Source organism: Meriones unguiculatus, chromosome 21 (assembly GCF_030254825.1).
Source record: "Meriones unguiculatus strain TT.TT164.6M chromosome 21, Bangor_MerUng_6.1, whole genome shotgun sequence".
Lineage (NCBI taxonomy): Eukaryota > Metazoa > Chordata > Mammalia > Rodentia > Muridae > Meriones > Meriones unguiculatus.
The window spans coordinates 17,864,058-17,876,424 of record NC_083368.1 but is presented as its reverse complement, the minus strand read 5'-3'; the positions used below and the strand labels follow the sequence as shown (position 1 = coordinate 17,876,424).

The 12,367-nt window shown below is 43.8% G+C and overlaps 1 pseudogene; it reads right to left on the bottom strand.

Annotated features, from left to right (window-relative positions):
- Nucleotides 1-10,246: 10,246 nt before the first annotated feature.
- LOC132649722 (protein LSM14 homolog A-like) lies at nt 10,247-11,715 on the bottom strand (annotated as a pseudogene).
- Nucleotides 11,716-12,367: the final 652 nt, after the last annotated feature.

Here is a 12,367-nt window from a genome sequence, read left to right as displayed (position 1 = left end):
TAAGCCCGTCTTCTAGTTAAATACAAGAAATGCCCCTCTAAGGGTTATATACATTTTTATCACATGATTTTATTTTTTTAAAGATAACACAAGGAGAGCTTATATTTTTATTTTTCTTAAAAAATAGTAATCACATAATTCTAATGTCACAAAATTCTCATACACATACATAATATTTACTATAATACAATAGTATCACATAATTATAATATGTATACATAATATATACTATAATATGAGACACATAATCACTTTTAGAATTTAGTATTCACATGTTTTTATGTACAGCAAGTCAGATAAAATTATACATATTTTTCAACAATAGAGCACAAACGTCTTTTTCTTTATCAATAAACTAACTCTATTGAATCCTTCCAAATGGCTGAGATATACTTCATCCTATGCATAAAAGGTAATAGTTTAAATCAATTCTTTGTCTCTGTGCATTTAGGTTGCTTGTGAGAAAACTTAATTTCCTTTTGGGGTGTCAAGCAGAGACTAGAGGAGGTGATACCCCAGCCCATTTAACGGTTCTCAACCCATCGATCATTCCACCCAGCAACCCACTGACACAGTCCACTTTGGCTGCCCTGCATGGTTGGGTAGGTTTGCCTACACTCAACCTGGAGAAAGTTTAGCTGCTTCCTTGTGCGTGCTCCATCTGTGTGTTGCAGGGCTGTGTCTTATCTCACTCGCTCTTCCTCCTCTTATCTTTTAAAGAAAACAGACCACAGCTGAAGGCAAAACAGGTGGCTTCATTGAGAGTGAGTGTATTTGCAGCATGTCGTATTGTGTGGTGGGACTCAATTTTCCTATTACACTGTGAACACACACACACACACACCCCTGGAATTTCCTGCCAGATTAGAATAGGGGCCCTAGAACTGGCTGTCGGGGAGTTGAAACACCTCCACAGTGAGAGGGGATTAAAAGGATTAGAGAGAGAGGAGGAAATGCTAAGAAGCTGAACATAGGTACAAGTACGCTAAACCAGAGCAAGCCTGCTCCACAGCCTCTGCTCATGGGAGTTGAAACGAGATATAAAGAGACAAAGCCATATCTCACACCTTTCAGAGGAAGAAAAGCTGAGAGCAGCAGGCTCAGCACAAGTAAGCCTGACTATGCCCTGCTGGACTCTGCGTGCCAACGGCGAAGGGGTCTGAGAGCAATAGCTCTCTTCCTCAATTTGGGGTGTTTTGTTTTGTTTTGTTTTGTTTTGTTTTAGATGGGGTCTTGTGTAACACAGACTGGCCTCAAACTCATTAGGTAAGGGGGGGGGGGGAAGCTAGTGAACTGATGTTCCTGCCTCACTTCTTGAGTGCTGGATCACAGTCGTGCCACCATGCCCAGGGTGTGCGGTATTGTGGATTAAATTACGCTCTACCAACTGAGCTACATCCCCGGGCCAGACACAGCTTCTCTTTGTCTATGTTTGCAGGTACAAACGAAACAGACACATTTCTAGATTCACCCAGCCCACCAAAATTAAGCCAAGAAGACATCAACAGCTTACACAGACAGCAAATGAAATTAAAACCATAGTTAAAAAGCCTCAAGACAAAAAGAAAAAAAAAAAAAGAAAGAAAGAAAGAAAGAAAGAAAGAAAGGAAGGAAGGAAGGAAGGAAGGAAGGAAGGAAGGAAGAAGGAAAGAAAGAAAGAAAGAAAGAAAGAAAGAAAGAAAGAAAGGAAGGAAGGAAGGAAGGAAGGAAGGAAGGAAGAAAGAAGGAAAGAAAGAAAGAAAGAAAGAAAGAAAGAAAGAAAGAAAGAAAGAAAGGAAAAAAGGAGGGAGGTACGGGGGGATACAAAGTGAATAAACTGTAATTAATAAAATAAAAATTTTTTAAAAAAAGTCCAGGCCCACATGGACTCATAGAAGAATTCTACCAGACTTTCAATAATCAACAGCCAATCTTTTATTATTGTTGTTGTTGTTGTTATGAGGATGAGAAGAAAGAAAATGAGAAACAAAAGGCTCACTCCCAAGCTCCTTCTATAAGCCAGTGTCACTCCAATACCCAAAACAGCCAAAGATAACACAGACAGGAAAACTACAGACCCATATCCCTGATAAACATACATTCAAAAATCCTCAATAAAATATTTGCAAACCAAACATAGACATACATCAAAAATATTATCCGCCATAACTAAAATTTTATATGTATTTCTCATATATATATGAGAAACCCATAGCAATATCATCCTAAACAACGGAAAAACCTGAAACAATCCTACTAAAATCAAGAAGACAGGGCTGTCCACTGTCCGTTTTTCAATATTGTGCTCCAAGTACTAGCTGGAGCAACTAAGGCTAGAGAAGGAAATAAAAGGGATACAAATAGAAAAAGAAGCCAAACTCTCCCTGCTTGCAGAAGACAAGATATTATACATAAGAGCTCCCAAAAAATATACTGAAAATCTAGAAATGATTCAGCAAATTGTCAGGATAGAGAACCAGCTTACAGAAATCAACAGCTTCGTTATACATCAACAACAAGCACAGAGAAGGACAGCAGGGATACACTCCCATCCATTGTAGCCTCGAAGAAAATGAAAACATCTAGGAACAAACCTAACCAAGAGAGTGAGGAACCTCTACTCTGAAACTTTTAAATCTCCTAGGAAGAAGATACAGAAAAACACTAAAAGATGAAAAGACCTCCCATGCTCATTAACTGTGAAAATGACCTTTCTATCAAAAGCCACTTACAGAATCAACACTATCCCAATCAAAACCCCCACCTCATTCTTTACAAAAAAGGGAGAAAAAAACTGTCCTAAAATTTATATGAAATCACAGAAGACTCCAGATAGACAAACAATTCTATGCAGAAAGAATAATACTGGAGAGATAACTGTCTTAGGATTTCTATTGCTGCGAGGAAACACCATGACCCAAAAGCAAGCTTGGTGGAAAAGGGTTTATTTGGCCTACACTTCCATATTGTTGTTTTTCTTTGAAGGAAGTCAAACAGGGCAGGAACCTGGAGGCAGGAGCTGATGGAGGATGCTGCTTCCTGGCTTGCTCCCCATGGCTTGCTCAGCCCACTTTCTTACAGAACCCAGGACCACCAGCTCAGGATGTCACCAGCCACAATGGGCTGGTCCTCCCCCATCAGTCACTGATGAAGAAAATACTTTATAGCTAGACATTATGGAGGCATTTTCTCAATTGGGATTCCCTCCTTTTAGATAACTCTAGCTTGTGTCAAGTTGACAGAAAGTGACCTTTCAGAACAACTGACCCTTGTCAACTTGATGTACAAACAAATCACCTTTGTTTCTTATTAGTCACCAAGATCTCACATTAAAAATCATAAATAACTTAGAAATTCCCAGTCTTTACAAATTCAAACACATTAAAATGTTAGTCCACTTAAAATAGCCAATCTCTTTTAAAATTCAAAGTCTCTCAACTGTGAGCTACAGCAAAATAAAAAATAAATCAAAATACTCTCTTGCTTCAAGAGGGAAGAAACAGGGCAGAGTCACAGTCAAATCAGAGCAAGACCAAACTCGGAAAGTGTAAATAACTCAGTGTGTAATATCTGGGTTCATTCACTGTCTTCTGGGTTTCTCCAGGGGGCTTAGGTCACTTCTCCAGCTCTGCCCTCTGCAGCACACACAGCTTGTCTGCTAAGCCCAGCTAGGCTCCGTTCCAAGGCTGCTGCTGTTCTTGGTGGTCCCCCCATGGGACCACCACTGCATCTTCTGCTGCAACTGGACTTCACTTTCAATATCCTCATGTAGGCTTTTCACAGTGCTAAACCTCAGCTTCTCTGCCTGGGCCCTTCAGTCCTGGGCCTTCGACTGCCACTGTGCCAAGCCTCAGGTGCTCTCCATGACCCTCACATGCCTTCAAAACCAGTACCATCTGGGTGACTCTTATGCTACTAAGTTCAGCTGCCAGCATGAGATACAATCACGACCAGTTCTGGAACACAGCTTCTGTGTGCTGACGCTGGGGAAACAGTTTCCAGAAGATTTCACCTCAGTGATGCTGGTCTCTTCTTTAGTCACTGCTAATTTCTTAGCTCCAGCTGATAAGCACCAACTATCCCAGTAACTTAAAGCTTTTACTACAGTGGTGCTGTTCTCTTCTTAATCATGGCTGACTCTTCAGCTCCCGGTGACCAGAATGACAGAACTGTAATTCAAAATAGTAATGTCCCTGATAGAGTCTTTAAAAATTTCCATCTGAAAATTTTTTCACCTCCATTTTTTGCACTGGTCTCAACATTCTTATCTTCCAAGATCTTTCTAGCTAAAGTTCCAAAGTCCTTCCACAATCCTCCCTGAAACATGGTCAGGTCTGTCACAGCAATACCCCACTCCCTGGCACCAAGCTGTCTGAGTTTGACTTTCTATTGCTTCGAGAAAATACCATTACTAAAAAGCAAGTTGGGGAAGAAAGGGTTTATTTGGCTTACACTATAACCATTCCAGATCTCAAGATACATTGCAGATATATAGTAATGAAAAACAATGTGGTACTGGTACAAAAACAGGTATATGAACCAATGGAACAAAATCAAAGACCCAAACATGAATATGTATAACTATAGTTACCTAATAGTCAACAAAAGTGCCAAAAACAGACACTAGATAAAAGACAGCACCTTCAACAAATAGTGCTAGGAAAACTGGATGCCCACGTGTAGGAGAATGAAATAAGAACTATATTTATCACCTTGCATAAAAACTAGCTCCAAATAGATCAAAGACCTAAATGTGGAACAAGAAACACTGAAAGTTCCAGGAGAAAACAAAGGCAGTACCCACAGTATGTAGATGTAGGAAAGGACTTTCTGGATAAGATTCCATTTGTATGAGGGCCAACAACTGACAAGTGAAACCTCACAAAGCTAAAAGCTTCTATGGGTAAAGAAACAATTGAGTGAAGAGAAAGCCCACAGAATGGGAGAGACTCTTTGCCAGCTGTACATCTGAAAGGGGATTAATATCTAGAATATATAAAGAACTCAAAAAACAAAGAGTCATAAAGCCAAAAGACCCATTCGACAAATGGGCTATAGATCTGATCAACAAAACAAGTGACAAATGCTAGAGAGGATGTGTCGGGGAAGGGAACCTTCCTTCGCTGTCGGTGGGATTAGAGACTGGTCCAGCCACTCTGGAAACAAGTATGGAGAATCCTCAAAAAAGTTAAAAATAAGTCTCCTACATGACTTAGTTATACCATTCCTTAGCATATGCCCAAAGGGCTCCACAAATACTTGCTCAGCCATGCTCATTGCTGCTCTATTCTTAATAGTTATATAAATGGGAACGCTCTTTGTGTCAACTGGTAAATGGTAATAAAAACGTGGTTCATAGATACTATGGGATCTATGAACCACTATTCAGCTGTACAAAAACTGAAATTATAAAATTTGTAGGTAAATAGATGAAGTGCATCAAGTGAGGTAACCTAGACCCAGAAAGATAAACATCACATGCCCTGTTATCCACGGTTCCTAGCTCTACATCTTCAAATACACACACAAAAGAAGACAGAGGGGAGTAAAATAAGAGTAAGAGCATGTGAAAAAGTCATTTACCTATTTACTTAAATTACGTCTCATATACACAGAGAGAGCTTAAACGAAAATTCCCTACCTGGCCTGACAATACTTTCCCCGAGAGCCATGTATTATCTAACAAAAACCCCATTACCAGGCATGAGAGGCCTTTAGGGGTGCCTGCGACTCCCCAAACAAACTATTGTGATTGCTCTTAGATGCTCAGAGGTTGGGAGTAATAGAATCCTAGAGCTGAAAACATGATGTCCTTCAGACACAGCATCCAGGAGGACCGGAGCTGGATCTGACCTGAAAGCCCCTCCCTGAGGACCAGCGTCCATGCTACCAGAAGGTGCTGTACAAGCTGCCAAGGGAGAAAAGCCACCGATAATCCCACCCAACTCTGATGCCTATGAACTGCAGCAATGACCAGCACTACACCATAACCCTAAGGGTGCCACAGTGGGTTACCCTGAAGGCCAGCCAACAGCTCTCAAGCTGGACTGAAGACGCGCTCAACCAGAGAGAAAGCATGTCTGGTACTGGAAATGTAGCCAACTACCTGTGGCTAGTAGGGACAGGATCTTGGAGGAGAACCTATAATTGCCATTTTACTAAAACAATATGATCCCTAACTCCGCTCTAAATATCATTATACCCACAGACAAGCGTAGCTCTCATCTTCATCAAAGAATCTTCTCTATGCAATAGACAGAGACCATTATAGAAAAACAGAACTGATCAAAATGCAGCACCAGCCTGGCCCCAACCTCTGTAACACAACGCAGCCCCTGCATGAAAGGCTCAGGGAGGCTACAGCACAAAGTCTCAACATGGCTGCCTAAACAGGAGCTGAACAGGAGCAACACTGAGGGACAAGCTAATATAGAAGGGGAAAATCTCACCAGGGCCCCAACCCTAATCAAAGAACTCTAGACAAGTTAGGGATGCTGAGAATAGAAGAAATAGATGTCAGCAAGGAAGAGTACAGCAACTGGCTTTTCAGTACCAAGTGGTCAGTCCTGAAATCGCGTACATACAAGTAACATTACAAAGACGGAGCAGGACAACAAGTAAGAAAAGGACCATGAATTTGAAAGAGAGGGGCTATACGTGGGAGCGAGGAAAGGAGAGAGGAAAAATGATGTAATTATACTTTCATCTCAAAAAAATATTAATTTTTTAAAAACGGGTAGAAAAAGAGAACTGACTTCCCCAAATTGTTCTCTGACCTTCACATACGCACATTCACACACTCACACATACATAAATGACATTAAACATATACATATTTTAATTTTGCTACAATCAGCCTTTTTCCTGCTCTCTCAGTTGTTTCTCACTCTAGCTGCCTCTACCCACCTCTAAAGCATGCCAAGAGGCCCAGGCTTCGCTGGAATGCCCACCTTTGCTTCCAGCCTACCTGCAGCCTTTCCCGTCTTTACCTTCGGAGTCCAACTGCTCAGAGCAAATCTCCACAAATGTCATGTACGAGAAAACATTCTCTAATATAACGTAAATGACACATACCACTTCTACTGCCTAGTGAAGGTCTTCTCTTGCCTGCTGAATTCCACTACTTAAAGGACTGAGGCTGAATTTTATTGCTTGCAGCCCTGGGAAATTCTAAGTTTCTACGGGCCCTGTTGGGTATTACCTGACAATTTCCCTGCAGGCTCCATCCCATATGCACTTGAGGCATCACCCTGGAGCTCTTAGAGCCCACCTACCACCGGGGTTCCTAGGAATGAGAGAAGGCCACCTAGGCTGTTGGCATAGGTTGTCCGTGTGGAAATGCTAACCCCTACTTAACATTTGAAAACAGTGTTTTTACCAAGGTAATCGAGCATATGCTAATCCAATTTGACTACCAACCACATAAAAGGGGAACATTTGGATATAAAGATATACATTTATGGGAAAGATATGGGCACACGCACAGCCATCTACATCCCGAAGAGTACATAACCTAGAAGAGAATCCTGAAGTACATTGTCCTTCAACCCTGCTGAAACTTTGATTTTTTAGCCCTTACCCTCCAGAACCATGAGATAATACATTCCCATTGTTCTGTGCCTCCCAGCTTGAATTGCATTTTGCTTTTGCCCTTTAGTTTTTATGAGACCGGGTCTTGCTATATTCCCCACCTCAACCTAAATGCCATACCTCAAGCCACGCCCCCTGTTCCAGCCTCCATGGTAGCTGGGACTACGCGTATGTGCCGCCCCCCACCTGGCTTGTGAAGCTTTCTGGAAGCAACTGAGGCTGAAGCCCCAAGAAGCACAGGGCCTCCAAAGGCAGGCCCATTTCATACCAGAGGCCACAGGTCTCCAGGGGCAAAGTCCTCTGAGAGTCCGTGATCAGGATAGCAACCACATCCGGGGCGCACAGGGCCAACAGCTAGGTGGAGTGGCCGGTCAGCCACGTGGTGTTGTCCAGGACCTGGCCACCCGAGACTCTGAAAAATCTCCATACAAAGAGTTTTAGTTCTGCATTTGGAAGGGGAAGGTGGCAGCAGGAGCTTGCTGCAGGAAGCCCTGGTGAAGGACAGACCCAGACTCTAAAGAAATGCAAGGAAGCCATCGCGCTCCTTAGAATGGCCACTTCCGCTTCTGTCTACAGGATTAAGGGATTTTAGAGGCTCAAGTACCTTCAGTTCGCAATAATCACCAGGGCCACATAGCTTCTCCCGGGACCGTTCAGGTGGCCCCGCTTCCGGTTTCCCCATCCCAGGGCTCGGTCCTCTGCAGAGACAAGGCTCAGACCCTCAGAGGTACAGACACTTACCTGAGGCCCTGCAGACTTGGATAGGGAAGTCAGCTGGGCTAGAAATGGCTCCGCAGTGAAGAATACTTCCTGCTGTATCAGAGACCCGGTGTCTGGATCTTAGCATCCACATCTGGTGTCTCACAAATGCCTGTAACTCCAGCTCCACGGTATTCAGTATTTCCTTCTGGCTTTAGTGGGCACCTGTGCACAGCACGCACACACACACACACACACACACACACGTAAATAAAAGTATATCTTCTTTCTAAAAAAAAAAATGGGAGTGGGACACCTGGAGAATTAGCTTAGTGCTTAAGAGTACTGGCTGCTCTTGCAGAGAGAGGCCTAGGATCCATTCTCAGCATCCGCTCGGTGGCTCCCAACCATCTGTAACTTCAGTACCAGGGAATCTGATGCCCTCGTCTGACCTCCATGGGCATCTGGCACACATGCAGTGCAGTCATGCAAGTGAAAAAGACGCACAGACACATAGATGAATTTGAATTTTTAAAATTTTCTTCAAAGATGTATTTAGTTTATCTTAGGCACATGTGTTTTTGCAAGCCCCTGTGTCTGTGAGCCACATTTGTGCATTACCAGAGATGGCCAGAAGAGGGAATCAGAGTCCCTCAAACCGGAGTTTCAGACCTTTGTTGGCCTTGCAGGTGCTGGGATTTGAACCCAGGTACGTTAAATTCAAAGAGCCCCCAGATCCCATCTTAAAAAAGAAAAAGAAAAAACAAACAAACAAACAAAAAACCCTGTGCCCATCTTACTGGCTGTTCTTTCCTGTTCGGTAGCTTAGCTACTCAACAACTGTACTGAAAGAGCTTCCGAGCTGGGCGTGGTGGCACAAGGGTAAGCCTGGAATCCGAGCACTTTGGGGGTGACGACAGGAGGATCATACAAATTCAAGGTCATCCCTAGCTGTGTGGCTGCCTTCCAGACTAGCCTAGGTTATGGGGACCCTGTCCACCCCCTAAAAAAAGAAAAGGGGTCCGGGGGATGGGGGGCAGGGGGAGGAGATTGGTGTATTGGTTTAGAACTTTGCCCTGACTCTGAACGTAATTCCTCCCAGCAGTGGGCAAGCTGTTTCATTTCTGAGGAACGCAAAAGAGAATGAGAAATTTTGTTATGGTGACTGCTGACAGCAAGGCACGTCTTCTGGGTATCAGGACCCCAGATTCAGGGCAAAGCCCTCTAGAGTACATACCACCTGGGTATGTCCCTAAAGGGTAGACAGCTGTGCTAATTTGAATGATGTTGTGCAGGAATGCCGGTGAGCAAAAGGTAGTTTCCATTAGGTAGAAATGTTGTTTTTTTTTTTTCCACTTCCTGTTTCTTGGCTGTTTTGCAGTGTTCCTGTGTGAAACCGCCGAGTTTCAGAAGCAGACGGAACTTATCAAAGGGCTGCCCCATGCTCTGTCAAACCCTGCTAGGTTGCTAGACGCCGCCGATCGTTTTCAAAGGGCAGCAGAAAAGCCTGCTCGAAAAACACCACTCATGCCCTGAGTCAGTCTCGGTGCTGAACCGGAATGATTTCCCGATGGCGGCCTGACCGAAATGGAAAAACATTTTTCCGTAGCGACTCCCCGGTACTGACTGCTGCTTCCTCCGCTTCTGCTGCTTGTGAGGCAACAGGGGCAGACGGCTCCTGCAGTCTAGGGTCGATCATCGGCTCTGAGGAACGGAAGACGGGCGGGGTGCTGTGTTGCCGCGCAACCAGAGGCAACACAGCTGCAGCCCATTCAAACCGCGGGGAGTTTCAAATGGCCGTGTCCCGAGGGACTGGGCCTAGCTCTAACAGGGGAAAAGTTAGCATTCAGACGGCCTCGGTGACGCAGAGGAAGCCAAGAGAACGCTGTCAGGGGCTAGTCATCGTTGATTCACAGTTAGAATGTCTGAGCAGGGAAGAACTGCCAAAATCAGCCGGCCAGGACCCTCCCCACTTCTCTTAAATGTTAAAATATTTATTCCCTAAAAAAAAAAAAAAAATAGTTGTTTTTTTTTTTTTAAACAGCTGGACAAAGTTCTTAATGTTTCTTTGGCAACAGGATATGATGGAATTTTACAGCTATTATTAAAAAAAAAGTTACCTTTGCCTAAGAAGCAATATTTCCACGATAGTTGGCTGGCAAACTGCCTACCATCCCGTACCCTAACAGTCGAAATCAACTACCTCGTATTATAGGATCTCCAAAAAGGAAGAGAAAGATACAGACACACACACCACCTTCTGTGGCTCAAAACCACAGAACAACCTAACTGCCAACAACACACAGTAATCGCCAAATACTATTAACAATAATAATAATTTAAAAAAAATCCTTTGAGTGATGAAAAAAATACTTAGCAGTTCTGTTCAGCATGCTTCAGTTCAACTGCAGGCAAGGCCTCACAACCTTCTGCTCCCTCTCATTCACCCAGTGCTCATGTTTTAACATGAGCCTCCCTGCTCCCAAAGAACTACAATGCAGCTTTGAAATGAAGCAGGAAACAGACAGAACCCCTGCTGGCGACAGACAGGCAGCAACTTCACTTCTTCATTCTTCACAAAACCTAAAATTGCTTTCGAGAACCATGAAGAGCTGGGATCACCTGCTCTCAGAGACTTGCCTGTAGACTCTGCGGTGACTTTATTGTCTTCCCTAGATTCAAAATCTGCAAACTCTTTGCCCCCATAACGGCCTCTGAATCCGTTATCAAGGGGCAATGAAGTTTCTCTTCTGCCGCAATCATGTACTCTATCTACCACACGGAAGCCAGGGCCTCCTCTGTCTTGATTCCTCCACGGCCAACAAACTGGACAAACTGTGGCTCCAAACATTTCAGCCTTTAACCTTTCTTCAGCCCAGCTCCATCTCCTTTCTCTATTATCATCACAAGACATACTGTCAAAGAATGATTTCGTCTTGTAGGAGTTGGGACGCAGTGGATCTTCCTTGTCAGCATTCCTTCACTGTTTCAAGTATCAGCCTCTAAGTCTCCTTTTTCTTCCCTATTTATGAGCTCCTCTTGTTTCTCAAGTTTCTCTTCTCTTAATTTAAGCTTGTTATGAAACGCTCTACCGATTTCCTCCTTGTTAAATTGTGCATTTGCACTTTCAAGGCCAGCGTCTTTCTCAGGTTTCACTGGACCATCTCTAAGGATACCAGATCTTCCTCTGCCACCTCAATTACTCCGACAGCTTCCCCTCGGAGCAGAAGGAACACGTGGAACTACACGCCTCTTATTATAATTTCTTAGTTGCTCCCGGGCTTGTGTGCTTCCGCTTTCTCTCTCCCTTTCTCCCTTCCTCTCTCTTCTGCTCCCTACCTCCTTCCCCACCCCGCCCCAGGAATTCACTTCTGTAGGCCAGGGTAGAGGATGCTGCCTGCTCTCTGATGAAGAAAGTCTAGGGTACCTGCTTCCAGGTCTATCCCCAAGTCACCGTGAAGACATTGCTCCTCTCCCAGGCCCGCTATTGTCTTCCACCGCCAGCCCTTCCACCTCTCCTCCAGGGAAGGAACAAGTCAGACCAGGATAAGTCGGAAACGCCAGGCAGAAGTTCTTCTTCCACATGGAGGAACAGTCAGGGCTGAGGGCAAAGCTTTAGGGACCCTAATAAATATGCACAAAGCACTTAATGCCTGGCACAAAAATTAACACTAAGCAAAAGCTGTGAGCTGGTTCTTATTCTAGTTGTGGCTTATTAATGCTGCCAGAGACTTCTTTACCTGCACCATTGTGATTTTTCACTCTACCTGCCCTTGTTAAGTGTGCAACTCTGGGCATGTTGCTCAACTTTTCTAAGCCTAGATGTCCTCCTCCTTCCAACATAATAGCACTTACCCTATATTAGGGAGGATTACATGATTTCTTTTATATAGGCTTGGCAGGGTGCCTGGAACCCACTAAATATTTATTGAATAGTGACTAATGGTAATAAAAAAGAACTTGGAGTTCAGTGCAAAATAAATGCAAAAGAACAAGACATAATTGACTTAGGTCTGTAAAGGAAAGGTTGATTTCTGTCTTAGGGTTACGTTTGCGCTGTTGAGACACCACCACGCTCATCCTTGGGGGGAAAGGGTTT